Here is a 26213-nt window from a genome sequence, read left to right as displayed (position 1 = left end):
TGAGTGTATGAGTGAATGGCTGAGTGTATGAGTGAATGAATGAATGAATGAGTGAGTCCTCACCGTCTCCCCAGAGTCTCTGACACTGATGACCCCACGTGTTGGGACAGGATCCCCCATGAGTGAGTGAATGAGTGAATGAGTTAATGAATGAGTGATTCTCACCTTCTCCCCAGAGTCTCTGACACTGATGACCCCACGTGTTGGGACAGGATCCCCCATGAGTGAGTGAGTGGCTGAGTGAGTGTATGAGTGAGTGTATGAGTGTATGAGTGAGTGTATGAGTGAATGGCTGAGTGAATGAGTGAATGAATGAATGAGTGAATGAGTCCCCACCTTCTCCCCAGAGTCTCTGACACTGATGACCCCACGTGTTGGGACAGGATCCCCCATGAGTGAGTGAGTGTATGAGTGAGTGAGTGTATGAGTGAATGGCTGAGTGAATGAGTGAATGAATGAATGAATGAGTGAATGAGTCCCCACCTTCTCCCCAGAGTCTCTGACACTGATGACCCCACGTGTTGGGACAGGATCCCCCATGAGTGAGTGAGTGAGTGTATGAGTGAGTGTATGAGTGAATGGCTGAGTGAATGGCTGAGTGAATGAGTGAGTGAGTGTATGAGTGAGTGAGTGAATGAGTGAGTGAATGAGTTAATGAATGAGTCCCCACCTTCTCCCCAGAGTCTCTGACACTGATGACCCCACGTGTTGGGACAGGATCCCCCATGAGTGTGTGAGTGAGTGTATGAGTGAGTGAGTGTATGAGTGAGTGAGTGTATGAGTGAGTGTATGAGTGAGTGTATGAGTGAGTGTATGAGTGAGTGAGTGTATGAGTAAGTGTATGAGTGAGTGTATGAGTGAGTGTATGAGTGAGTGTATGAGTGAATGGCTGAGTGAATGAGTGAATGAATGAATGAGTGAATGAGTCCCCACCTTCTCCCCAGAGTCTCTGACACTGATGACCCCACGTGTTGGGACAGGATCCCCCATGAGTGAGTGAGTGAGTGTATGAGTGAGTGTATGAGTGAATGGCTGAGTGAATGGCTGAGTGAATGAGTGAGTGAGTGAGTGTATGAGTGAGTGAGTGAATGAGTGAGTGAATGAGTTAATGAATGAGTCCCCACCTTCTCCCCAGAGTCTCTGACACTGATGACCCCACGTGTTGGGACAGGATCCCCCATGAGTGAGTGAGTGAGTGTATGAGTGAGTGAGTGAATGAGTGAATGAATGAATGAGTGAATGAGTCCCCACCTTCTCCCCAGAGTCTCTGACACTGATGACCCCACGTGTTGGGACAGGATCCCCCATGAGTGAGTGTATGAGTGAGTGAGTGTATGAGTGAGTGTATGAGTGAGTGAATGAGTGAATGAATGAGTGAGTGATTCCCCACCGTCTCCCCAGAGTCTCTGACACTGATGACCCCACGTGTTGGGACAGGATCCCCCATGAGTGAGTGAGTGGCTGAGTGAGTGTATGAGTGAGTGAGTGTATGAGTGAGTGAGTGAGTGTATGAGTGAGTGTATGAGTGAGTGAGTGTATGAGTGAATGGCTGAGTGTATGAGTGAGTGTATGAGTGAGTGTATGAGTGAGTGAATGAGTGTATGAATGAATGAATGAGTGAGTCCTCACCGTCTCCCCAGAGTCTCTGACACTGATGACCCCACGTGTTGGGACAGGATCCCCCATGAGTGAGTGTATGAGTGAGTGTATGAGTGAGTGAGTGTATGAGTGAGTGTATGAGTGAGTGAGTGTATGAGTGAGTGAATGAGTGAGTGTATGAGTGTATGAGTAAGTGTATGAGTGAGTGTATGAGTGAGTGAATGGCTGAGTGAATGAATGAATGAGTGAATGAATGAATGAGTGAATGAGTCCCCACCTTCTCCCCAGAGTCTCTGACACTGATGACCCCACGTGTTGGGACAGGATCCCCCATGAGTGAGTGTATGAGTGTATGAGTGAGTGTATGAGTGAGTGAGTGTATGAGTGAGTGTATGAGTGTATGAGTGAGTGTATGAGTGAGTGAGTGAATGAGTGAGTGAATGAGTTAATGAATGAGTGATTCCCCACCTTCTCCCCAGAGTCTCTGACACTGATGACCCCACGTGTTGGGACAGGATCCCCCATGAGTGAGTGTATGAGTGAGTGTATGAGTGAGTGAGTGTATGAGTGAATGGCTGAGTGTATGAGTGAATGAATGAATGAATGAGTGAGTCCTCACCGTCTCCCCAGAGTCTCTGACACTGATGACCCCACGTGTTGGGACAGGATCCCCCATGAGTGAGTGAATGAGTTAATGAATGAGTGAATGAGTCCTCACCTTCTCCCCAGAGTCTCTGACACTGATGACCCCACGTGTTGGGACAGGATCCCCCATGAGTGAGTGTATGAGTGAGTGTATGAGTGAGTGAGTGTATGAGTGAATGGCTGAGTGTATGAGTGAATGAATGAATGAATGAGTGAGTCCTCACCGTCTCCCCAGAGTCTCTGACACTGATGACCCCACGTGTTGGGACAGGATCCCCATGAGTGAGTGAATGAGTGAATGAGTTAATGAATGAGTGATTCTCACCTTCTCCCCAGAGTCTCTGACACTGATGACCCCACGTGTTGGGACAGGATCCCCCATGAGTGAGTGTATGAGTGAGTGTATGAGTGAGTGAGTGTATGAGTGAGTGAGTGGGTGAGTGAGTGAGTGGGTGAGTGAGTGTATGAGTGAGTGTATGAGTGAGTGTATGAGTGAGTGAGTGTATGAGTGAGTGAGTGTATGAGTGAGTGTATGAGTGAGTGTATGAGTGAGTGTATGAGTGAGTGAGTGAATGAGTGAGTGAGTGTATGAGTGAGTGAGTGAATGAGTGAGTGAATGAGTTAATGAATGAGTGATTCTCACCTTCTCCCCAGAGTCTCTGACACTGATGACCCCACGTGTTGGGACAGGATCCCCCATGAGTGAGTGAGTGTATGAGTGAGTGAGTGAATGAGTGAGTGAGTGTATGAGTGAGTGAATGAATGAGTGAATGAATGAATTAGTGAATGAGTCCCCACCTTCTCCCCAGAGTCTCTGACACTGATGACCCCACGGGTTGGGACAGGATCCCCCATGAGTGGGTGTATGAGTGAGTGTGTGAGTGAGTGAGTGTATGAGTGAGTGTATGAGTGTATGAGTGAATGGCTGAGTGAATGGCTGAGTGAATGAGTGAGTGAATGAGTGAGTGTATGAGTGAATGAATGAGTCCCCACCTTCTCCCCAGAGTCTCTGACACTGATGACCCCACGTGTTGGGACAGGATCCCCCATGAGTGAGTGTATGAGTGAGTGAGTGTATGAGTGAGTGAGTGTATGAGTGAGTGTATGAGTGAATGGCTGAGTGAATGAGTGAGTGTATGAGTGAATGAATGAATGAGTGAATGAGTCCCCACCGTCTCCCCAGAGTCTCTGACACTGATGACCCCACGTGTTGGGACAGGTTCCCCCATGAGTGTGTGAGTGAGTGTATGAGTGAGTGTATGAGTGAGTGTATGAGTGTATGAGTGAGTGTGTGAGTGAGTGTATGAGTGAGTGTATGAGTGAGTGAGTGTATGAGTGAGTGAGTGTATGAGTGAGTGTATGAGTGAGTGTATGAGTGAGTGAGTGTATGAGTGAGTGGCTGAGTGTATGAGTGAATGAATGAGTGAGTCCTCACCTTCTCCCCAGAGTCTCTGACACTGATGACCCCACGTGTTGGGACAGGATCCCCCATGAGTGAGTGAGTGTATGAGTGAGTGAGTGTATGAGTGAGTGTATGAGTGAGTGAGTGAATGAGTGAGTGAGTGTATGAGTGAGTGAGTGAATGAGTGAGTGAATGAGTTAATGAATGAGTGAGTGAATGAGTTAATGAATGAGTGATTCTCACCTTCTCCCCAGAGTCTCTGACACTGATGACCCCACGTGTTGGGACAGGATCCCCCATGAGTGTGTGAGTGAGTGTATGAGTGAGTGTATGAGTGAGTGAGTGAATGAGTGAGTGAGTGTATGAGTGAGTGAGTGAATGAGTGAGTGAATGAGTTAATGAATGAGTGAGTGAATGAGTTAATGAATGAGTGATTCTCACCTTCTCCCCAGAGTCTCTGACACTGATGACCCCACGTGTTGGGACAGGATCCCCCATGAGTGAGTGAGTGAGTGTATGAGTGAGTGTATGAGTGGGTGTATGAGTGAGTGTGTGAGTGAGTGAGTGAATGGCTGAGTGAATTAATGAATGAGTGAATGAATGAATGATTCCCCACCTTCTCCCCAGAGTCTCTGACACTGATGACCCCACGTGTTGGGACAGGATCCCCCATGAGTGGGTGTATGAGTGAGTGTGTGAGTGAGTGAGTGTATGAGTGAATGGCTGAGTGAATGAGTGAGTGAGTGAATGAGTGAGTGAGTGAATGAGTGAATTAATGAGTGATTCCCCACCGTCTCCCCAGAGTCTCTGACACTGATGACCCCACGTGTTGGGACAGGATCCCCCATGAGTGAGTGAGTGAGTGTATGAGTGAATGGCTGAGTGAATGAGTGAATGAATGAATGAGTGAATGAGTCCCCACCGTCTCCCCAGAGTCTCTGACACTGATGACCCCACGTGTTGGGACAGGATCCCCCATGAGTGAGTGGCTGAGTGAGTGTATGAGTGAATGAATGAGTGAGTGTATGAATGAGTGAATGGCTGAGTGAATGAGTGAATGAATGAATGAGTGAATGAGTGATTCTCACCTTCTCCCCAGAGTCTCTGACACTGATGACCCCACGTGTTGGGACAGGATCCCCCATGAGTGAGTGAGTGTATGAGTGAGTGAGTGGCTGAGTGAGTGTATGAGTGAGTGTATGAGTGTATGAGTGAGTGTCTGAGTGAATGGCTGAGTGAATGAGTGAGTGAATGAGTTAATGAATGAGTGATTCCCCACCTTCTCCCCAGAGTCTCTGACACTGATGACCCCACGTGTTGGGACAGGATCCCCCATGAGTGAGTGTATGAGTGAGTGAGTGTATGAGTGAGTGAGTGTATGAGTGAGTGTATGAGTGAATGGCTGAGTGAATGAGTGAGTGTATGAGTGAATGAATGAATGAGTGAATGAGTCCCCACCGTCTCCCCAGAGTCTCTGACACTGATGACCCCACGTGTTGGGACAGGTTCCCCCATGAGTGTGTGAGTGAGTGTATGAGTGAGTGTATGAGTGAGTGTATGAGTGAGTGTGTGAGTGAGTGTATGAGTGAGTGTATGAGTGAGTGAGTGTATGAGTGAGTGAGTGTATGAGTGAGTGTATGAGTGAGTGTATGAGTGAGTGAGTGTATGAGTGAGTGGCTGAGTGTATGAGTGAATGAATGAGTGAGTCCTCACCTTCTCCCCAGAGTCTCTGACACTGATGACCCCACGTGTTGGGACAGGATCCCCCATGAGTGAGTGAGTGTATGAGTGAGTGAGTGTATGAGTGAGTGTATGAGTGAGTGAGTGAATGAGTGAGTGAGTGTATGAGTGAGTGAGTGAATGAGTGAGTGAATGAGTTAATGAATGAGTGAGTGAATGAGTTAATGAATGAGTGATTCTCACCTTCTCCCCAGAGTCTCTGACACTGATGACCCCACGTGTTGGGACAGGATCCCCCATGAGTGTGTGAGTGAGTGTATGAGTGAGTGTATGAGTGAGTGAGTGAATGAGTGAGTGAGTGTATGAGTGAGTGAGTGAATGAGTGAGTGAATGAGTTAATGAATGAGTGAGTGAATGAGTTAATGAATGAGTGATTCTCACCTTCTCCCCAGAGTCTCTGACACTGATGACCCCACGTGTTGGGACAGGATCCCCCATGAGTGAGTGAGTGAGTGTATGAGTGAGTGTATGAGTGGGTGTATGAGTGAGTGTGTGAGTGAGTGAGTGAATGGCTGAGTGAATGAATGAATGAGTGAATGAATGAATGAGTGATTCCCCACCTTCTCCCCAGAGTCTCTGACACTGATGACCCCACGTGTTGGGACAGGATCCCCCATGAGTGGGTGTATGAGTGTATGAGTGAGTGTATGAGTGTATGAGTGAGTGTGTGAGTGAGTGAGTGTATGAGTGAATGGCTGAGTGAATGAGTGAGTGAGTGAATGAGTGAGTGAGTGAATGAGTGAATGAATGAGTGATTCCCCACCGTCTCCCCAGAGTCTCTGACACTGATGACCCCACGTGTTGGGACAGGATCCCCCATGAGTGAGTGAGTGAGTGTATGAGTGAATGGCTGAGTGAATGAGTGAATGAATTAATGAGTGAATGAGTCCCCACCGTCTCCCCAGAGTCTCTGACACTGATGACCCCACGTGTTGGGACAGGATCCCCCATGAGTGAGTGGCTGAGTGAGTGTATGAGTGAATGAATGAGTGAGTGTATGAATGAGTGAATGGCTGAGTGAATGAGTGAATGAATGAATGAGTGAATGAGTGATTCTCACCTTCTCCCCAGAGTCTCTGACACTGATGACCCCACGTGTTGGGACAGGATCCCCCATGAGTGAGTGAGTGTATGAGTGAGTGAGTGGCTGAGTGAGTGTATGAGTGAGTGTATGAGTGTATGAGTGAGTGTCTGAGTGAATGGCTGAGTGAATGAGTGAGTGAATGAGTTAATGAATGAGTGATTCCCCACCTTCTCCCCAGAGTCTCTGACACTGATGACCCCACGTGTTGGGACAGGATCCCCCATGAGTGAGTGTATGAGTGAGTGAGTGTATGAGTGTATGAGTGAGTGTATGAGTGAGTGAGTGTATGAGTGAGTGTGTCAGTGAGTGTATGAGTGGCTGAGTGAGTGAATGAATGAATGAATGAGTGAATGAGTCCCCACCTTCTCCCCAGAGTCTCTGACACTGATGACCCCACGTGTTGGGACAGGATCCCCCATGAGTGAGTGTATGAGTGAGTGAGTGGCTGAGTGAGTGTATGAGTGAGTGTATGAGTGAATGAGTGAGTGTATGAGTGTATGAGTGAGTGTATGAGTGTATGAGTGAGTGAATGAGTGAGTGAATGAGTGTATGAGTGAATGAATGAGTGAGTCCTCACCTTCTCCCCAGAGTCTCTGACACTGATGACCCCACGTGTTGGGACAGGATCCCCCATGAGTGAGTGTATGAGTGAGTGAGTGGCTGAGTGAGTGTATGAGTGAGTGTATGAGTGAATGAGTGAGTGTATGAGTGTATGAGTGAGTGTATGAGTGTATGAGTGAGTGAATGAGTGAGTGAATGAGTGTATGAGTGAATGAATGAGTGAGTCCTCACCTTCTCCCCAGAGTCTCTGACACTGATGACCCCACGTGTTGGGACAGGTTCCCCCATGAGTGGGTGTATGAGTGAGTGAGTGTATGAGTGAGTGTATGAGTGAGTGTATGAGTGAGTGTGTGAGTGAGTGAGTGAATGAGTTAATGAATGAGTGATTCTCACCTTCTCCCCAGAGTCTCTGACACTGATGACCCCACGTGTTGGGACAGGATCCCCCATGAGTGAGTGTATGAGTGAGTGAGTGAGTGTATGAGTGAGTGAATGGCTGAGTGAATGAATGAATGAGTGAATGAATGAATGAGTGAATGAGTCCCCACCTTCTCCCCAGAGTCTCTGACACTGATGACCCCACGTGTTGGGACAGGATCCCCCATGAGTGAGTGTATGAGTGAGTGAGTGAGTGTATGAGTGAATGGCTAAGTGAGTGTATGAGTGTATGAGTGAGTGTATGAGTGAATGGCTGAGTGAATGAGTGAATGAATGAATGAATGAGTCCCCACCGTCTCCCCAGAGTCTCTGACACTGATGACCCCACGTGTTGGGACAGGATCCCCCATGAGTGAGTGTATGAGTGTATGAGTGAGTGAGTGAATGGCTGAGTGAATGGCTGAGTGAATGAGTGAGTGAGTGTATGAGTGAGTGAGTGAATGAGTGAGTGAATGAGTTAATGAATGAGTGATTCTCACCGTCTCCCCAGAGTCTCTGACACTGATGACCCCACGTGTTGGGACAGGATCCCCCATGAGTGAGTGTATGAGTGAATGGCTGAGTGAATGAGTGAGTGAATGAGTTAATGAGTGAATGTATGAGTGAGTGAGTGAATGAGTGAGTGAATGAGTGAGTGAATGAGTTAATGAATGAGTGATTCTCACCGTCTCCCCAGAGTCTCTGACACTGATGACCCCACGTGTTGGGACAGGATCCCCCATGAGTGAGTGTATGAGTGTATGAGTGAGTGAGTGAATGGCTGAGTGAATGGCTGAGTGAATGAGTGAGTGAGTGTATGAGTGAGTGAGTGAATGAGTGAGTGAATGAGTTAATGAATGAGTGATTCTCACCGTCTCCCCAGAGTCTCTGACACTGATGACCCCACGTGTTGGGACAGGATCCCCCATGAGTGAGTGTATGAGTGAGTGAGTGGCTGAGTGAGTGTATGAGTGAGTGTATGAGTGAATGAGTGAGTGTATGAGTGTATGAGTGAGTGTATGAGTGTATGAGTGAGTGAATGAGTGAGTGAATGAGTGTATGAGTGAATGAATGAGTGAGTCCTCACCTTCTCCCCAGAGTCTCTGACACTGATGACCCCACGTGTTGGGACAGGATCCCCCATGAGTGAGTGTATGAGTGAGTGAGTGGCTGAGTGAGTGTATGAGTGAGTGTATGAGTGAATGAGTGAGTGTATGAGTGTATGAGTGAGTGTATGAGTGTATGAGTGAGTGAATGAGTGAGTGAATGAGTGTATGAGTGAATGAATGAGTGAGTCCTCACCTTCTCCCCAGAGTCTCTGACACTGATGACCCCACGTGTTGGGACAGGTTCCCCCATGAGTGGGTGTATGAGTGAGTGAGTGTATGAGTGAGTGTATGAGTGAGTGTATGAGTGAGTGTGTGAGTGAGTGAGTGAATGAGTTAATGAATGAGTGATTCTCACCTTCTCCCCAGAGTCTCTGACACTGATGACCCCACGTGTTGGGACAGGATCCCCCATGAGTGAGTGTATGAGTGAGTGAGTGAGTGTATGAGTGAGTGAATGGCTGAGTGAATGAATGAATGAGTGAATGAATGAATGAGTGAATGAGTCCCCACCTTCTCCCCAGAGTCTCTGACACTGATGACCCCACGTGTTGGGACAGGATCCCCCATGAGTGAGTGTATGAGTGAGTGTATGAGTGAGTGAGTGTATGAGTGAGTGTATGAGTGTATGAGTGAGTGTATGAGTGAATGGCTGAGTGAATGAGTGAGTGAATGAGTTAATGAATGAGTGATTCCCCACCTTCTCCCCAGAGTCTCTGACACTGATGACCCCACGTGTTGGGACAGGATCCCCCATGAGTGAGTGTATGAGTGAGTGAGTGTATGAGTGAGTGAGTGTATGAGTGAGTGTATGAGTGAATGGCTGAGTGAATGAGTGAGTGTATGAGTGAATGAATGAATGAGTGAATGAGTCCCCACCGTCTCCCCAGAGTCTCTGACACTGATGACCCCACGTGTTGGGACAGGTTCCCCCATGAGTGTGTGAGTGAGTGTATGAGTGAGTGTATGAGTGAGTGTATGAGTGTATGAGTGAGTGTGTGAGTGAGTGTATGAGTGAGTGTATGAGTGAGTGAGTGTATGAGTGAGTGAGTGTATGAGTGAGTGTATGAGTGAGTGTATGAGTGAGTGAGTGTATGAGTGAGTGGCTGAGTGTATGAGTGAATGAATGAGTGAGTCCTCACCTTCTCCCCAGAGTCTCTGACACTGATGACCCCACGTGTTGGGACAGGATCCCCCATGAGTGAGTGAGTGTATGAGTGAGTGAGTGTATGAGTGAGTGTATGAGTGAGTGAGTGAATGAGTGAGTGAGTGAGTGTATGAGTGAGTGAGTGAATGAGTGAGTGAATGAGTTAATGAATGAGTGAGTGAATGAGTTAATGAATGAGTGATTCTCACCTTCTCCCCAGAGTCTCTGACACTGATGACCCCACGTGTTGGGACAGGATCCCCCATGAGTGTGTGAGTGAGTGTATGAGTGAGTGTATGAGTGAGTGAGTGAATGAGTGAGTGAGTGTATGAGTGAGTGAGTGAATGAGTGAGTGAATGAGTTAATGAATGAGTGAGTGAATGAGTTAATGAATGAGTGATTCTCACCTTCTCCCCAGAGTCTCTGACACTGATGACCCCACGTGTTGGGACAGGATCCCCCATGAGTGAGTGAGTGAGTGTATGAGTGAGTGTATGAGTGGGTGTATGAGTGAGTGTGTGAGTGAGTGAGTGAATGGCTGAGTGAATGAATGAATGAGTGAATGAATGAATGAGTGATTCCCCACCTTCTCCCCAGAGTCTCTGACACTGATGACCCCACGTGTTGGGACAGGATCCCCCATGAGTGGGTGTATGAGTGTATGAGTGAGTGTATGAGTGTATGAGTGAGTGTGTGAGTGAGTGAGTGTATGAGTGAATGGCTGAGTGAATGAGTGAGTGAGTGAATGAGTGAGTGAGTGAATGAGTGAATGAATGAGTGATTCCCCACCGTCTCCCCAGAGTCTCTGACACTGATGACCCCACGTGTTGGGACAGGATCCCCCATGAGTGAGTGAGTGAGTGTATGAGTGAATGGCTGAGTGAATGAGTGAATGAATGAATGAGTGAATGAGTCCCCACCGTCTCCCCAGAGTCTCTGACACTGATGACCCCACGTGTTGGGACAGGATCCCCCATGAGTGAGTGGCTGAGTGAGTGTATGAGTGAATGAATGAGTGAGTGTATGAATGAGTGAATGGCTGAGTGAATGAGTGAATGAATGAATGAGTGAATGAGTGATTCTCACCTTCTCCCCAGAGTCTCTGACACTGATGACCCCACGTGTTGGGACAGGATCCCCCATGAGTGAGTGAGTGTATGAGTGAGTGAGTGGCTGAGTGAGTGTATGAGTGAGTGTATGAGTGTATGAGTGAGTGTCTGAGTGAATGGCTGAGTGAATGAGTGAGTGAATGAGTTAATGAATGAGTGATTCCCCACCTTCTCCCCAGAGTCTCTGACACTGATGAGGTCACGTGTTGGGACAGGATCCCCCATGAGTGAGTGTATGAGTGAGTGAGTGTATGAGTGTATGAGTGAGTGTATGAGTGAGTGAGTGTATGAGTGAGTGTGTCAGTGAGTGTATGAGTGGCTGAGTGAGTGAATGAATGAATGAATGAGTGAATGAGTCCCCACCTTCTCCCCAGAGTCTCTGACACTGATGACCCCACGTGTTGGGACAGGATCCCCCATGAGTGAGTGTATGAGTGAGTGAGTGGCTGAGTGAGTGTATGAGTGAGTGTATGAGTGAATGAGTGAGTGTATGAGTGTATGAGTGAGTGTATGAGTGTATGAGTGAGTGAATGAGTGAGTGAATGAGTGTATGAGTGAATGAATGAGTGAGTCCTCACCTTCTCCCCAGAGTCTCTGACACTGATGACCCCACGTGTTGGGACAGGATCCCCCATGAGTGAGTGTATGAGTGAGTGAGTGGCTGAGTGAGTGTATGAGTGAGTGTATGAGTGAATGAGTGAGTGTATGAGTGTATGAGTGAGTGTATGAGTGTATGAGTGAGTGAATGAGTGAGTGAATGAGTGTATGAGTGAATGAATGAGTGAGTCCTCACCTTCTCCCCAGAGTCTCTGACACTGATGACCCCACGTGTTGGGACAGGTTCCCCCATGAGTGGGTGTATGAGTGAGTGAGTGTATGAGTGAGTGTATGAGTGAGTGTATGAGTGAGTGTGTGAGTGAGTGAGTGAATGAGTTAATGAATGAGTGATTCTCACCTTCTCCCCAGAGTCTCTGACACTGATGACCCCACGTGTTGGGACAGGATCCCCCATGAGTGAGTGTATGAGTGAGTGAGTGAGTGTATGAGTGAGTGAATGGCTGAGTGAATGAATGAATGAGTGAATGAATGAATGAGTGAATGAGTCCCCACCTTCTCCCCAGAGTCTCTGACACTGATGACCCCACGTGTTGGGACAGGATCCCCCATGAGTGAGTGTATGAGTGAGTGAGTGAGTGTATGAGTGAATGGCTAAGTGAGTGTATGAGTGTATGAGTGAGTGTATGAGTGAATGGCTGAGTGAATGAGTGAATGAATGAATGAATGAGTCCCCACCGTCTCCCCAGAGTCTCTGACACTGATGACCCCACGTGTTGGGACAGGATCCCCCATGAGTGAGTGTATGAGTGTATGAGTGAGTGAGTGAATGGCTGAGTGAATGGCTGAGTGAATGAGTGAGTGAGTGTATGAGTGAGTGAGTGAATGAGTGAGTGAATGAGTTAATGAATGAGTGATTCTCACCGTCTCCCCAGAGTCTCTGACACTGATGACCCCACGTGTTGGGACAGGATCCCCCATGAGTGAGTGTATGAGTGAATGGCTGAGTGAATGAGTGAGTGAATGAGTTAATGAGTGAATGTATGAGTGAGTGAGTGAATGAGTGAGTGAATGAGTGAGTGAATGAGTTAATGAATGAGTGATTCTCACCGTCTCCCCAGAGTCTCTGACACTGATGACCCCACGTGTTGGGACAGGATCCCCCATGATTGAGTGTATGAGTGTATGAGTGAGTGAGTGAATGGCTGAGTGAATGGCTGAGTGAATGAGTGAGTGAGTGTATGAGTGAGTGAGTGAATGAGTGAGTGAATGAGTTAATGAATGAGTGATTCTCACCGTCTCCCCAGAGTCTCTGACACTGATGACCCCACGTGTTGGGACAGGATCCCCCATGAGTGAGTGTATGAGTGAGTGAGTGGCTGAGTGAGTGTATGAGTGAGTGTATGAGTGAATGAGTGAGTGTATGAGTGTATGAGTGAGTGTATGAGTGTATGAGTGAGTGAATGAGTGAGTGAATGAGTGTATGAGTGAATGAATGAGTGAGTCCTCACCTTCTCCCCAGAGTCTCTGACACTGATGACCCCACGTGTTGGGACAGGATCCCCCATGAGTGAGTGTATGAGTGAGTGAGTGGCTGAGTGAGTGTATGAGTGAGTGTATGAGTGAATGAGTGAGTGTATGAGTGTATGAGTGAGTGTATGAGTGTATGAGTGAGTGAATGAGTGAGTGAATGAGTGTATGAGTGAATGAATGAGTGAGTCCTCACCTTCTCCCCAGAGTCTCTGACACTGATGACCCCACGTGTTGGGACAGGTTCCCCCATGAGTGGGTGTATGAGTGAGTGAGTGTATGAGTGAGTGTATGAGTGAGTGTATGAGTGAGTGTGTGAGTGAGTGAGTGAATGAGTTAATGAATGAGTGATTCTCACCTTCTCCCCAGAGTCTCTGACACTGATGACCCCACGTGTTGGGACAGGATCCCCCATGAGTGAGTGTATGAGTGAGTGAGTGAGTGTATGAGTGAGTGAATGGCTGAGTGAATGAATGAATGAGTGAATGAATGAATGAGTGAATGAGTCCCCACCTTCTCCCCAGAGTCTCTGACACTGATGACCCCACGTGTTGGGACAGGATCCCCCATGAGTGAGTGTATGAGTGAGTGAGTGAGTGTATGAGTGAATGGCTAAGTGAGTGTATGAGTGTATGAGTGAGTGTATGAGTGAATGGCTGAGTGAATGAGTGAATGAATGAATGAATGAGTCCCCACCGTCTCCCCAGAGTCTCTGACACTGATGACCCCACGTGTTGGGACAGGATCCCCCATGAGTGAGTGTATGAGTGTATGAGTGAGTGAGTGAATGGCTGAGTGAATGGCTGAGTGAATGAGTGAGTGAGTGTATGAGTGAGTGAGTGAATGAGTGAGTGAATGAGTTAATGAATGAGTGATTCTCACCGTCTCCCCAGAGTCTCTGACACTGATGACCCCACGTGTTGGGACAGGATCCCCCATGAGTGAGTGTATGAGTGAATGGCTGAGTGAATGAGTGAGTGAATGAGTTAATGAGTGAATGTATGAGTGAGTGAGTGAATGAGTGAGTGAATGAGTTAATGAATGAGTGATTCTCACCTTCTCCCCAGAGTCTCTGACACTGATGACCCCACGTGTTGGGACAGGATCCCCCATGAGTGAGTGTATGAGTGAGTGAGTGAGTGTATGAGTGAGTGAATGGCTGAGTGAATGAATGAATGAGTGAATGAATGAATGAGTGAATGAGTCCCCACCTTCTCCCCAGAGTCTCTGACACTGATGACCCCACGTGTTGGGACAGGATCCCCCATGAGTGAGTGTATGAGTGAGTGAGTGAGTGTATGAGTGAGTGAATGGCTGAGTGAATGAATGAATGAGTGAATGAATGAATGAGTGAATGAGTGATTCTCACCGTCTCCCCAGAGTCTCTGACACTGATGACCCCACGTGTTGGGACAGGATCCCCCATGAGTGAGTGTATGAGTGAGTGAGTGAGTGTATGAGTGAGTGTATGAGTGAGTGAATGGCTGAGTGAATGAATGAATGAGTGAATGAATGAATGAGTGAATGAGTGATTCTCACCGTCTCCCCAGAGTCTCTGACACTGATGACCCCACGTGTTGGGACAGGATCCCCCATGAGTGAGTGTATGAGTGAGTGAGTGAGTGTATGAGTGAGTGTATGAGTGAGTGAATGGCTGAGTGAATGAATGAATGAGTGAATGAATGAATGAGTGAATGAGTGATTCTCACCGTCTCCCCAGAGTCTCTGACACTGATGACCCCACGTGTTGGGACAGGATCCCCCATGAGTGAGTGTATGAGTGAGTGTATGAGTGTATGAGTGAGTGTCTGAGTGAATGGCTGAGTGAATGAGTGAGTGAATGAGTTAATGAATGAGTGATTCTCACCGTCTCCCCAGAGTCTCTGACACTGATGACCCCACGTGTTGGGACAGGATCCCCCATGAGTGAGTGAGTGAGTGTATGAGTGAGTGAGTGTATGAGTGAGTGTATGAGTGTATGAGTGAGTGTATGAGTGAATGGCTGAGTGAATGAGTGAATGAATGAATGAGTGAATGAGTCCCCACCGTCTCCCCAGAGTCTCTGACACTGATGACCCCACGTGTTGGGACAGGATCCCCCATGAGTGAGTGTATGAGTGAGTGTGTGAGTGAGTGAGTGTATGAGTGAGTGTATGAGTGAGTGAATGAGTGAATGAATGAATGAGTGAATGAGTCCCCACCTTCTCCCCAGAGTCTCTGACACTGATGACCCCACGTGTTGGGACAGGATCCCCCATGAGTGAGTGTATGAGTGAGTGTATGAGTGAGTGTATGAGTGTATGAGTGAATGAGTGAGTGTATGAGTGAGTGAGTGTATGAGTGAGTGAGTGTATGAGTGAATGGCTGAGTGAATGAGTGAATGAATGAATGAGTGAATGAGTCCCCACCGTCTCCCCAGAGTCTCTGACACTGATGACCCCACGTGTTGGGACAGGATCCCCCATGAGTGTGTGAGTGAGTGTATGAGTGAGTGTATGAGTGAATGGCTGAGTGAATGGCTGAGTGAATGTATGAGTGAATGGCTGAGTGAATGAGTGAATGAGTTAATGAATGAGTGATTCTCACCTTCTCCCCAGAGTCTCTGACACTGATGACCCCACGTGTTGGGACAGGATCCCCCATGAGTGAGTGAGTGGCTGAGTGAGTGAATGAGTGAGTGAATGAGTGAATGGCTGAGTGAATGGCTGAGTGAATGAGTTAATGAATGAATGAATGAGTGAATGAATGAGTCCCCACCGTCTCCCCAGAGTCTCTGACACTGATGACCCCACGTGTTGGGACAGGATCCCCCATGAGTGAGTGTATGAGTGAGTGTATGAGTGAGTGAGTGTATGAGTGAATGGCTGAGTGAATGAGTGAATGAATGGCTGAGTGAATGAGTCAGTGAATGAGTTAATGAATGAGTGAATGAGTCCCCACCGTCTCCCCAGAGTCTCTGACACTGATGACCCCACGTGTTGGGACAGGATCCCCCATGAGTGAGTGTATGAGTGAGTGTATGAGTGTATGAGTGAGTGTATGAGTGAATGGCTGAGTGAATGAATGGCTGAGTGAATGAGTCAGTGAATGAGTTAATGAATGAGTGAATGAGTCCCCACCGTCTCCCCAGAGTCTCTGACACTGATGACCCCACGTGTTGGGACAGGATCCCCCATGAGTGAGTGTATGAGTGAATGAGTGAATGAGTGAGTGAGTGTATGAGTGAGTGAGTGTATGAGTGAGTGAGTGAATGAGTGAGTGAATGAATGAATGAGTGAATGAGTCCCCACCGTCTCCCCAGAGTCTCTGACACTGATGACCCCACGTGTTGGGACAGGATCCCCCATGAGTGAGTGAGTGAGTGTATGAGTGAGTGTATGAGTGAATGGCTAAGTGAGTGTATGAGTGTATGAGTGAGTGTATGAGTGAATGGCTGAGTGAATGAGTGAATGAATGAATGAGTGAATGAGTGATTCTCACCTTCTCCCCAGAGTCTCTGACACTGATGACCCCACGTGTTGGGACAGGATCCCCCATGAGTGAGTGAGTGTATGAGTGAGTGAGTGTATGAGTGAGTGTATGAGTGAGTGAGTGTATGAGTGAGTGTATGAGTGAGTGTATGAGTGAATGGCTGAGTGAATGGCTGAGTGAATGAGTGAGTGAATGAGTGAGTGTATGAGTGAATGAGTGAGTGATTCTCACCGTCTCCCCAGAGTCTCTGACACTGATGACCCCACGTGTTGGGACAGGATCCCCCATGAGTGAGTGTCTGAGTGTATGAGTGAGTGTATGAGTGAATGGCTGAGTGAATGAGTGAGTGAGTGAATGAGTGAGTGAATGAGTGAATGAATGAGTGAATGAGTCCCCACCGTCTCCCCAGAGTCTCTGACACTGATGACCCCACGTGTTGGGACAGGATCCCCCATGAGTGAGTGAGTGAATGGCTGAGTGAATGAGTGAGTGAATGAGTGAATGAATGAGTGAGTGAATGAGTTAATGAGTGAATGAGTCCCCACCTTCTCCCCAGAGTCTCTGACACTGATGACCCCACGTGTTGGGACAGGATCCCCCATGAGTGAGTGTATGAGTGTATGAGTGAGTGAGTGTATGAGTGAGTGAGTGTATGAGTGAGTGTATGAGTGAGTGAGTGTATGAGTGAGTGTATGAGTGAATGGCTGAGTGAATGAGTGAATGAATGAGTGAATGAATGAGTGAGTCCCCACCTTCTCCCCAGAGTCTCTGACACTGATGACCCCACGTGTTGGGACAGGATCCCCCATGAGTGAGTGTATGAGTGAGTGTGTGAGTGAGTGAGTGTATGAGTGAATGGCTGAGTGTATGAGTGAGTGAGTGTATGAGTGAATGGCTGAGTGAATGAGTGAATGAATGAATGAGTGATTCTCACCGTCTCCCCAGAGTCTCTGACACTGATGACCCCACGTGTTGGGACAGGATCCCCCATGAGTGAGTGTATGAGTGAGTGAATGAGTGAGTGAATGAGTGAATGAATGAGTGATTCTCACCGTCTCCCCAGAGTCTCTGACACTGATGACCCCACGTGTTGGGACAGGATCCCCCATGAGTGAGTGTATGAGTGAGTGAATGAGTGAGTGAATGAGTGAATGAATGAGTGATTCTCACCGTCTCCCCAGAGTCTCTGACACTGATGACCCCACGTGTTGGGACAGGATCCCCCATGAGTGAGTGTATGAGTGAGTGTATGAGTGAGTGAGTGTATGAGTGAGTGTATGAGTGTATGAGTGAGTGTATGAGTGAATGGCTGAGTGAATGGCTGAGTGTATGAGTGAGTGAGTGTATGAGTGAATGGCTGAGTGAATGAGTGAATGAGTTAATGAATGAGTGAGTCCTCACCTTCTCCCCAGAGTCTCTGACACTGATGACCCCACGTGTTGGGACAGGATCCCCCATGAGTGAGTGAGTGAGTGTATGAGTGAGTGTATGAGTGAGTGAATGAATGAATGAATGAGTGAATGAGTCCCCACCTTCTCCCCAGAGTCTCTGACACTGATGACCCCACGTGTTGGGACAGGTTCCCCCATGAGTGAGTGAGTGAGTGTATGAGTGAGTGTATGAGTGAGTGAATGAATGAATGAATGAGTGAATGAGTCCCCACCTTCTCCCCAGAGTCTCTGACACTGATGACCCCACGTGTTGGGACAGGATCCCCCATGAGTGAGTGAGTGAGTGTATGAGTGAGTGTATGAGTGAGTGAATGAATGAATGAATGAGTGAATGAGTCCCCACCTTCTCCCCAGAGTCTCTGACACTGATGACCCCACGTGTTGGGACAGGATCTCCCATGAGTGGGTGTATGAGTGAGTGTGTGAGTGAGTGAGTGTATGAGTGAGTGAGTGTATGAGTGAATGGCTGAGTGAATGAGTGAGTGAATGAGTGAGTGAATGAGTTAATGAATGAGTCCCCACCTTCTCCCCAGAGTCTCTGACACTGATGACCCCACGTGTTGGGACAGGATCCCCCATGAGTGAGTGAGTGAGTGTATGAGTGAGTGAGTGAGTGTATGAGTGAGTGAATGAGTTAATGAATGAATGAATGAATGAGTGAATGAGTGAGTCCCCACCTTCTCCCCAGAGTCTCTGACACTGATGACCCCACGTGTTGGGACAGGATCCCCCATGAGTGAGTGTATGAGTGAGTGTATGAGTGAGTGAGTGTATGAGTGAGTGAGTGTATGAGTGAGTGTATGAGTGAATGGCTGAGTGAATGGCTGAGTGAATGCGTGAGTGAATGAGTGAATGAATGAATGAGTGAGTCCTCACCTTCTCCCCAGAGTCTCTGACACTGATGACCCCACGTGTTGGGACAGGATCCCCCATGAGTGAGTGAGTGGCTGAGTGAGTGTATGAGTGAGTGTATGAGTGAGTGAGTGTATGAGTGAGTGAGTGTATGAGTGAGTGTATGAGTGAGTGAGTGTATGAGTGAGTTAGTGTATGAGTGAGTGTATGAGTGAGTGTATGAGTGAGTGTATGATTGAGTGAGTGAGTGTATGAGTGAGTGTATGAGTGAATGAATGTATGGCTAAGTGAGTGTATGAGTGTATGAGTGAGTGTATGAGTGAATGGCTGAGTGAATGAGTGAATGAATGAATGAGTGAATGAGTGATTCTCACCTTCTCCCCAGAGTCTCTGACACTGATGACCCCACGTGTTGGGACAGGATCCCCCATGAGTGAGTGAATGAGTGAGTGTATGAGTGAGTGAGTGTATGAGTGAGTGTATGAGTGTATGAGTGAGTGTATGAGTGAATGGCTGAGTGAATGAGTGAATGAGTTAATGAATGAGTGAGTCCTCACCTTCTCCCCAGAGTCTCTGACACTGATGACCCCACGTGTTGGGACAGGATCCCCCATGAGTGAGTGTATGAGTGAGTGTATGAGTGAGTGTATGAGTGAGTGAGTGAGTGTATGAGTGAGTGAGTGTATGAGTGAGTGTATGAGTGAGTGAGTGAATGGCTGAGTGAATGAATGAGTGAGTGAATGAGTTAATGAATGAGTCCCCACCTTCTCCCCAGAGTCTCTGACACTGATGACCCCACGTGTTGGGACAGGATCCCCCATGAGTGAGTGTATGAGTGTATGAGTGAGTGTATGAGTGAGTGTATGAGTGAGTGAGTGAGTGTATGAGTGAGTGTATGAGTGAGTGAGTGTATGAGTGAATGGCTGAGTGAATGAGTCAGTGAATGAGTTAATGAATGAGTTAATGAGTGATTCTCACCGTCTCCCCAGAGTCTCTGACACTGATGACCCCACGTGTTGGGACAGGATCCCCCATGAGTGAGTGAGTGAGTGTATGAGTGAATGGCTGAGTGAATGAGTGAATGAGTGAATTAATGAATGAGTCCCCACCGTCTCCCCAGAGTCTCTGACACTGATGACCCCACGTGTTGGGACAGGTTCCCCCATGAGTGAGTGTATGAGTGAGTGTATGAGTGAATGAGTGAGTGAATGGCTAAGTGAGTGTATGAGTGTATGAGTGAGTGTCTGAGTGAATGGCTGAGTGAATGAGTGAGTGAATGAGTTAATGAATGAGTGATTCTCACCTTCTCCCCAGAGTCTCTGACACTGATGACCCCACGTGTTGGGACAGGATCCCCCATGAGTGAGTGAGTGAGTGTATGAGTGAATGGCTGAGTGAATGAGTGAATGAATGAATGAGGAGTCCCCACCTTCTCCCCAGAGTCTCTGACACTGATGACCCCACGTGTTGGGACAGGATCCCCCATGAGTGAGTGAGTGTATGAGTGAGTGTATGAGTGAGTGTATGAGTGAGTGAGTGAATGAGTGAGTGAGTGTATGAGTGAGTGAGTGAGTGAGTGAATGAATGAATGAATGAGTGATTCTCACCGTCTCCCCAGAGTCTCTGACACTGATGACCCCACGTGTTGGGACAGGATCCCCCATGAGTGGGTGAGTGAGTGTATGAGTGAGTGTATGAGTGAGTGAGTGTATGAGTGACTGGCTGAGTGAATGAGTGAGTGAATGAATGAATGAGTCCCCACCGTCTCCCCAGAGTCTCTGACACTGATGACCCCACGTGTTGGGACAGGATCCCCCATGAGTGAATGAATGAGTGAGTGTATGAGTGAGTGTATGAGTGAATGGCTGAGTGAATGGCTGAGTGTATGAGTGAGTGAGTGTATGAGTGAGTGAGTGAATGAGTGAGTGAATGAATGAATGAATGAGTGATTCTCACCGTCTCCCCAGAGTCTCTGACACTGATGACCCCACGTGTTGGGACAGGATCCCCCATGAGTGAGTGTATGAGTGTATGAGTGAGTGTATGAGTGTATGAGTGAGTGAGTGAATGAGTGAGTGAATGAGTTAATGAATGAGTGAGTCCCCACCTTCTCCCCAGAGTCTCTGACACTGATGACCCCACGTGTTGGGACAGGTTCCCCCATGAGTGTGTGAGTGTATGAGTGAGTGTATGAGTGAATGAATGAGTGATTCTCACCTTCTCCCCAGAGTCTCTGACACTGATGACCCCACGTGTTGGGACAGGATCCCCCATGAGTGAGTGTATGAGTGTATGAGTGAGTGTATGAGTGTATGAGTGAGTGAGTGAATGAGTGAGTGAATGAGTTAATGAATGAGTGAGTCCCCACCTTCTCCCCAGAGTCTCTGACACTGATGACCCCACGTGTTGGGACAGGTTCCCCCATGAGTGTGTGAGTGTATGAGTGAGTGTATGAGTGAATGAATGAGTGATTCTCACCTTCTCCCCAGAGTCTCTGACACTGATGACCCCACGTGTTGGGACAGGATCCCCCATGAGTGAGTGTATGAGTGAGTGAGTGTATGAGTGAGTGAGTGTATGAGTGAGTGTATGAGTGAGTGTATGAGTGAATGGCTGAGTGAATGGCTGAGTGAATGAGTGAGTGAGTGTATGAGTGAGTGAGTGAATGAGTGAGTGAATGAATGAATGAATGAGTGATTCTCACCTTCTCCCCAGAGTCTCTGACACTGATGACCCCACGTGTTGGGACAGGATCCCCCATGAGTGAGTGTATGAGTGAGTGTATGAGTGAGTGAGTGTATGAGTGAGTGTATGAGTGAATGGCTGAGTGAATGAGTGAGTGAATGAGTTAATGAATGAGTGATTCTCACCTTCTCCCCAGAGTCTCTGACACTGATGACCCCACGTGTTGGGACAGGATCCCCCATGAGTGAGTGTATGAGTGAGTGTATGAGTGAGTGAGTGTATGAGTGAGTGTATGAGTGAATGGCTGAGTGAATGAGTGAGTGAATGAGTTAATGAATGAGTGATTCTCACCTTCTCCCCAGAGTCTCTGACACTGATGACCCCACGTGTTGGGACAGGATCCCCCATGAGTGAGTGTATGAGTGTATGAGTGAGTGTATGAGTGAATGGCTGAGTGAATGAGTGAGTGAATGAGTTAATGAATGAGTGATTCTCACCTTCTCCCCAGAGTCTCTGACACTGATGACCCCACGTGTTGGGACAGGATCCCCCATGAGTGAGTGTATGAGTGAGTGTGTGAGTGAGTGAGTGAATGGCTGAGTGAATGAGTGAGTGAGTGAATGAGTGAGTGAGTGAATGAGTGAATGAATGAATGAATGAGTGAATGAGTCCCCACCGTCTCCCCAGAGTCTCTGACACTGATGACCCCACGTGTTGGGACAGGATCCCCCATGAGTGAGTGTATGAGTGAGTGTATGAGTGAGTGTATGAGTGAGTGTATGAGTGAGTGAATGAATGAATGAGTGATTCTCACCTTCTCCCCAGAGTCTCTGACACTGATGACCCCACGTGTTGGGACAGGATCCCCCATGAGTGAGTGTATGAGTGAGTGAGTGTATGAGTGAGTGTATGAGTGTATGAGTGAATGTATGAGTGAATGGCTGAGTGAATGAGTGAATGAATGAATGAATGAGTGATTCTCACCTTCTCCCCAGAGTCTCTGACACTGATGACCCCACGTGTTGGGACAGGATCCCCCATGAGTGAGTGTGTGAGTGAGTGTATGAGTGAGTGTATGAGTGAGTGTATGAGTGAATGGCTGAGTGAATGAATGAATGAGTGAATGAGTCCCCACCGTCTCCCCAGAGTCTCTGACACTGATGACCCCACGTGTTGGGACAGGATCCCCCATGAGTGAGTGTATGAGTGAGTGTATGAGTGAGTGAGTGTATGAGTGAGTGTATGAGTGAATGGCTGAGTGAATGAGTGAATGAATGAATGAGTGAATGAGTGATTCTCACCTTCTCCCCAGAGTCTCTGACACTGATGACCCCACGTGTTGGGACAGGATCCCCCATGAGTGAGTGTATGAGTGAGTGTATGAGTGAGTGAGTGTATGAGTGAGTGAGTGAATGAGTGAGTGAATGAGTTAATGAATGAGTGAGTCCCCACCTTCTCCCCAGAGTCTCTGACACTGATGACCCCACGTGTTGGGACAGGATCCCCCATGAGTGAGTGTGTGAGTGAGTGTATGAGTGAGTGTATGAGTGAGTGTATGAGTGAATGGCTGAGTGAATGAATGAATGAGTGAATGAGTCCCCACCGTCTCCCCAGAGTCTCTGACACTGATGACCCCACGTGTTGGGACAGGTTCCCCCATGAGTGGGTGTATGAGTGAGTGAGTGTATGAGTGAGTGTATGAGTGAGTGTATGAGTGAGTGTGTGAGTGAGTGAGTGAATGAGTTAATGAATGAGTGATTCTCACCTTCTCCCCAGAGTCTCTGACACTGATGACCCCACGTGTTGGGACAGGATCCCCCATGAGTGAGTGTATGAGTGAGTGAGTGAGTGTATGAGTGAGTGAATGGCTGAGTGAATGAATGAATGAGTGAATGAATGAATGAGTGAATGAGTCCCCACCGTCTCCCCAGAGTCTCTGACACTGATGACCCCACGTGTTGGGACAGGATCCCCCATGAGTGAGTGTATGAGTGATTGTATGAGTGTATGAGTGAGTGTATGAGTGAGTGTATGAGTGAATGGCTGAGTGAATGAGTGAATGAATGAATGAATGAGTGATTCTCACCGTCTCCCCAGAGTCTCTGACACTGATGACCCCACGTGTTGGGACAGGTTCCCCATGAGTGAGTGAGTGTATGAGTGAGTGTGTGAGTGAGTGAGTGAGTGTATGAGTGAGTGTATGAGTGAATGAGTGAGTGAATGAATGAATGAGTGAGTGAATGAGTTAATGAATGAGTCCCCACCTTCTCCCCAGAGTCTCTGACACTGATGACCCCACGTGTTGGGACAGGATCCCCCATGAGTGAGTGTATGAGTGAGTGTATGAATGAGTGAGTGAATGAGTGAGTGTATGAGTGAGTGAATGAGTGAATGAGTGAGTGAATGAGTTAATGAATGAGTCCCCACCGTCTCCCCAGAGTCTCTGACACTGATGACCCCACGTGTTGGGACAGGATCCCCCATGAGTGAGTGTATGAGTGAGTGTATGAATGAGTGAGTGAATGAGTGAGTGTATGAGTGAGTGAATGAGTGAATGAGTGAGTGAATGAGTTAATGAATGAGTCCCCACCGTCTCCCCAGAGTCTCTGACACTGATGACCCCACGTGTTGGGACAGGATCCCCCATGAGTGAGTGTATGAGTGAGTGTATGAGTGAGTGTATGAGTGAGTGAGTGAATGAGTGAGTGAATGAGTGAATGAATGAGTGATTCTCACCGTCTCCCCAGAGTCTCTGACACTGATGACCCCACGTGTTGGGACAGGTTCCCCCATGAGTGAGTGTATGAGTGAGTGAATGAGTGAGTGAATGAGTTAATGAATGAGTGATTCTCACCGTCTCCCCAGAGTCTCTGACACTGATGACCCCACGTGTTGGGACAGGATCCCCCATGAGTGAGTGTATGAGTGAGTGTATGAGTGAATGGCTGAGTGAATGGCTGAGTGAATGGCTGAGTGAATGAGTGAATGAATGAGTGAGTGAATGAGTGAATGAATGAATGAGTCCCCACCTTCTCCCCAGAGTCTCTGACACTGATGACCCCACGTGTTGGGACAGGATCCCCCATGAGTGAGTGTATGAGTGAGTGTATGAGTGAATGGCTGAGTGAATGGCTGAGTGAATGGCTGAGTGAATGAGTGAATGAATGAGTGAGTGAATGAGTGAATGAATGAATGAGTCCCCACCTTCTCCCCAGAGTCTCTGACACTGATGACCCCACGTGTTGGGACAGGATCCCCCATGAGTGAGTGTATGAGTGAGTGTATGAGTGAATGGCTGAGTGAATGGCTGAGTGAATGGCTGAGTGAATGAGTGAATGAATGAGTGAGTGAATGAGTGAATGAATGAATGAGTCCCCACCTTCTCCCCAGAGTCTCTGACACTGATGACCCCACGTGTTGGGACAGGATCCCCCATGAGTGAGTGTATGAGTGAGTGTATGAGTGAATGGCTGAGTGAATGGCTGAGTGAATGGCTGAGTGAATGAGTGAATGAATGAGTGAGTGAATGAGTGAATGAATGAATGAGTCCCCACCGTCTCCCCAGAGTCTCTGACACTGATGACCCCACGTGTTGGGACAGGATCCCCCATGAGTGAGTGTATGAGTGAGTGTATGAGTGAGTGTATGAGTGAGTGAGTGTATGAGTGAGTGTATGAGTGAATGGCTGAGTGAATGAGTGAGTGAATGAGTGAGTGAATGAGTTAATGAATGAGTGAGTGAATGAATGAATGAATGAGTGATTCTCACCGTCTCCCCAGAGTCTCTGACACTGATGACCCCACGTGTTGGGACAGGATCCCCCATGAGTGGGTGAGTGAATGGCTAAGTGAATGGCTGAGTGTATGAGTGAGTGTATGAGTGAGTGATTCTCACCGTCTCCCCAGAGTCTCTGACACTGATGACCCCACGTGTTGGGACAGGTTCCCCATGAGTGAGTGTATGAGTGAGTGTATGAGTGAGTGTATGAGTGTATGAGTGAGTGTATGAGTGAATGGCTGAGTGAATGAGTGAGTGAATGAGTGAGTGAATGAGTGAATGAATGAGTGAGTGAATGAGTTAATGAATGAGTGATTCTCACCGTCTCCCCAGAGTCTCTGACACTGATGACCCCACGTGTTGGGACAGGTTCCCCCATGAGTGAGTGAGTGAGTGTATGAGTGAATGGCTGAGTGAATGAGTGAGTGTATGAGTGAGTGTATGAGTGAGTGAATGAGTGAGTGAATGAGTTAATGAGTGAATGATTCCCCACCTTCTCCCCAGAGTCTCTGACACTGATGACCCCACGTGTTGGGACAGGTTCCCCCATGAGTGAGTGTATGAGTGAGTGAGTGTATGAGTGTATGAGTGAGTGTATGAGTGAGTGTATGAGTGACTGGCTGAGTGAATGAGTGAATGAGTGAGTGAATGAGTTAATGAATGAGTCCCCACCTTCTCCCCAGAGTCTCTGACACTGATGACCCCACGTGTTGGGACAGGATCCCCCATGAGTGAGTGGCTGAGTGAATGGCTGAGTGAATGAATGAATGAGTGAGTTCCCACCTTCTCCCCAGAGTCTCTGACACTGATGACCCCACGTGTTGGGACAGGATCCCCCATGAGTGTATGAGTGAGTGTATGAGTGAGTGTATGAGTGAGTGAGTGTATGAGTGAATGGCTGAGTGAATGGCTGAGTGAATGAGTGAGTGAGTGAATGAGTGAGTGTATGAGTGAGTGAATGAATGAGTGAGTGAGTGAATGAGTTAATGAATGAGTGATTCTCACCTTCTCCCCAGAGTCTCTGACACTGATGACCCCACGTGTTGGGACAGGATCCCCCATGAGTGAGTGAGTGAATGAGT

General features: G+C 47.8%; 1 protein-coding gene across 4 annotated transcripts in view; it reads right to left on the bottom strand.

Moving 5' to 3' along the window:
- The window catches only part of LOC142922835 (disintegrin and metalloproteinase domain-containing protein 28-like), a 94878-nt gene that overhangs the window by 56350 nt on the left and 12315 nt on the right, over positions 1-26213 (bottom strand). For 3 of the 4 annotated variants that reach the window (XR_012940379.1, XM_076063752.1, XM_076063753.1), the window contains exon 1: positions 1-26213. This exon is cut by the window's left edge and continues 9945 nt beyond it. The exons of the other annotated variant lie outside the window; for it this stretch is intronic. The gene's annotated coding sequence lies outside the window, so the exon portion shown is untranslated. 4 annotated transcript variants of the gene reach the window in all.

Source organism: Petromyzon marinus, unplaced genomic scaffold, assembly GCF_048934315.1.
Source record: "Petromyzon marinus isolate PM22_M1 ecotype Great Lakes invasive population unplaced genomic scaffold, UKy_Petmar_22M1.pri1.0 PM_Scaffold_182, whole genome shotgun sequence".
NCBI classification, from domain to species: Eukaryota; Metazoa; Chordata; class Hyperoartia; order Petromyzontiformes; family Petromyzontidae; genus Petromyzon; species Petromyzon marinus.
The sequence above is the reverse complement of the archived record's forward strand: the minus strand, read 5'-3'. Positions and strand labels throughout refer to the sequence as shown.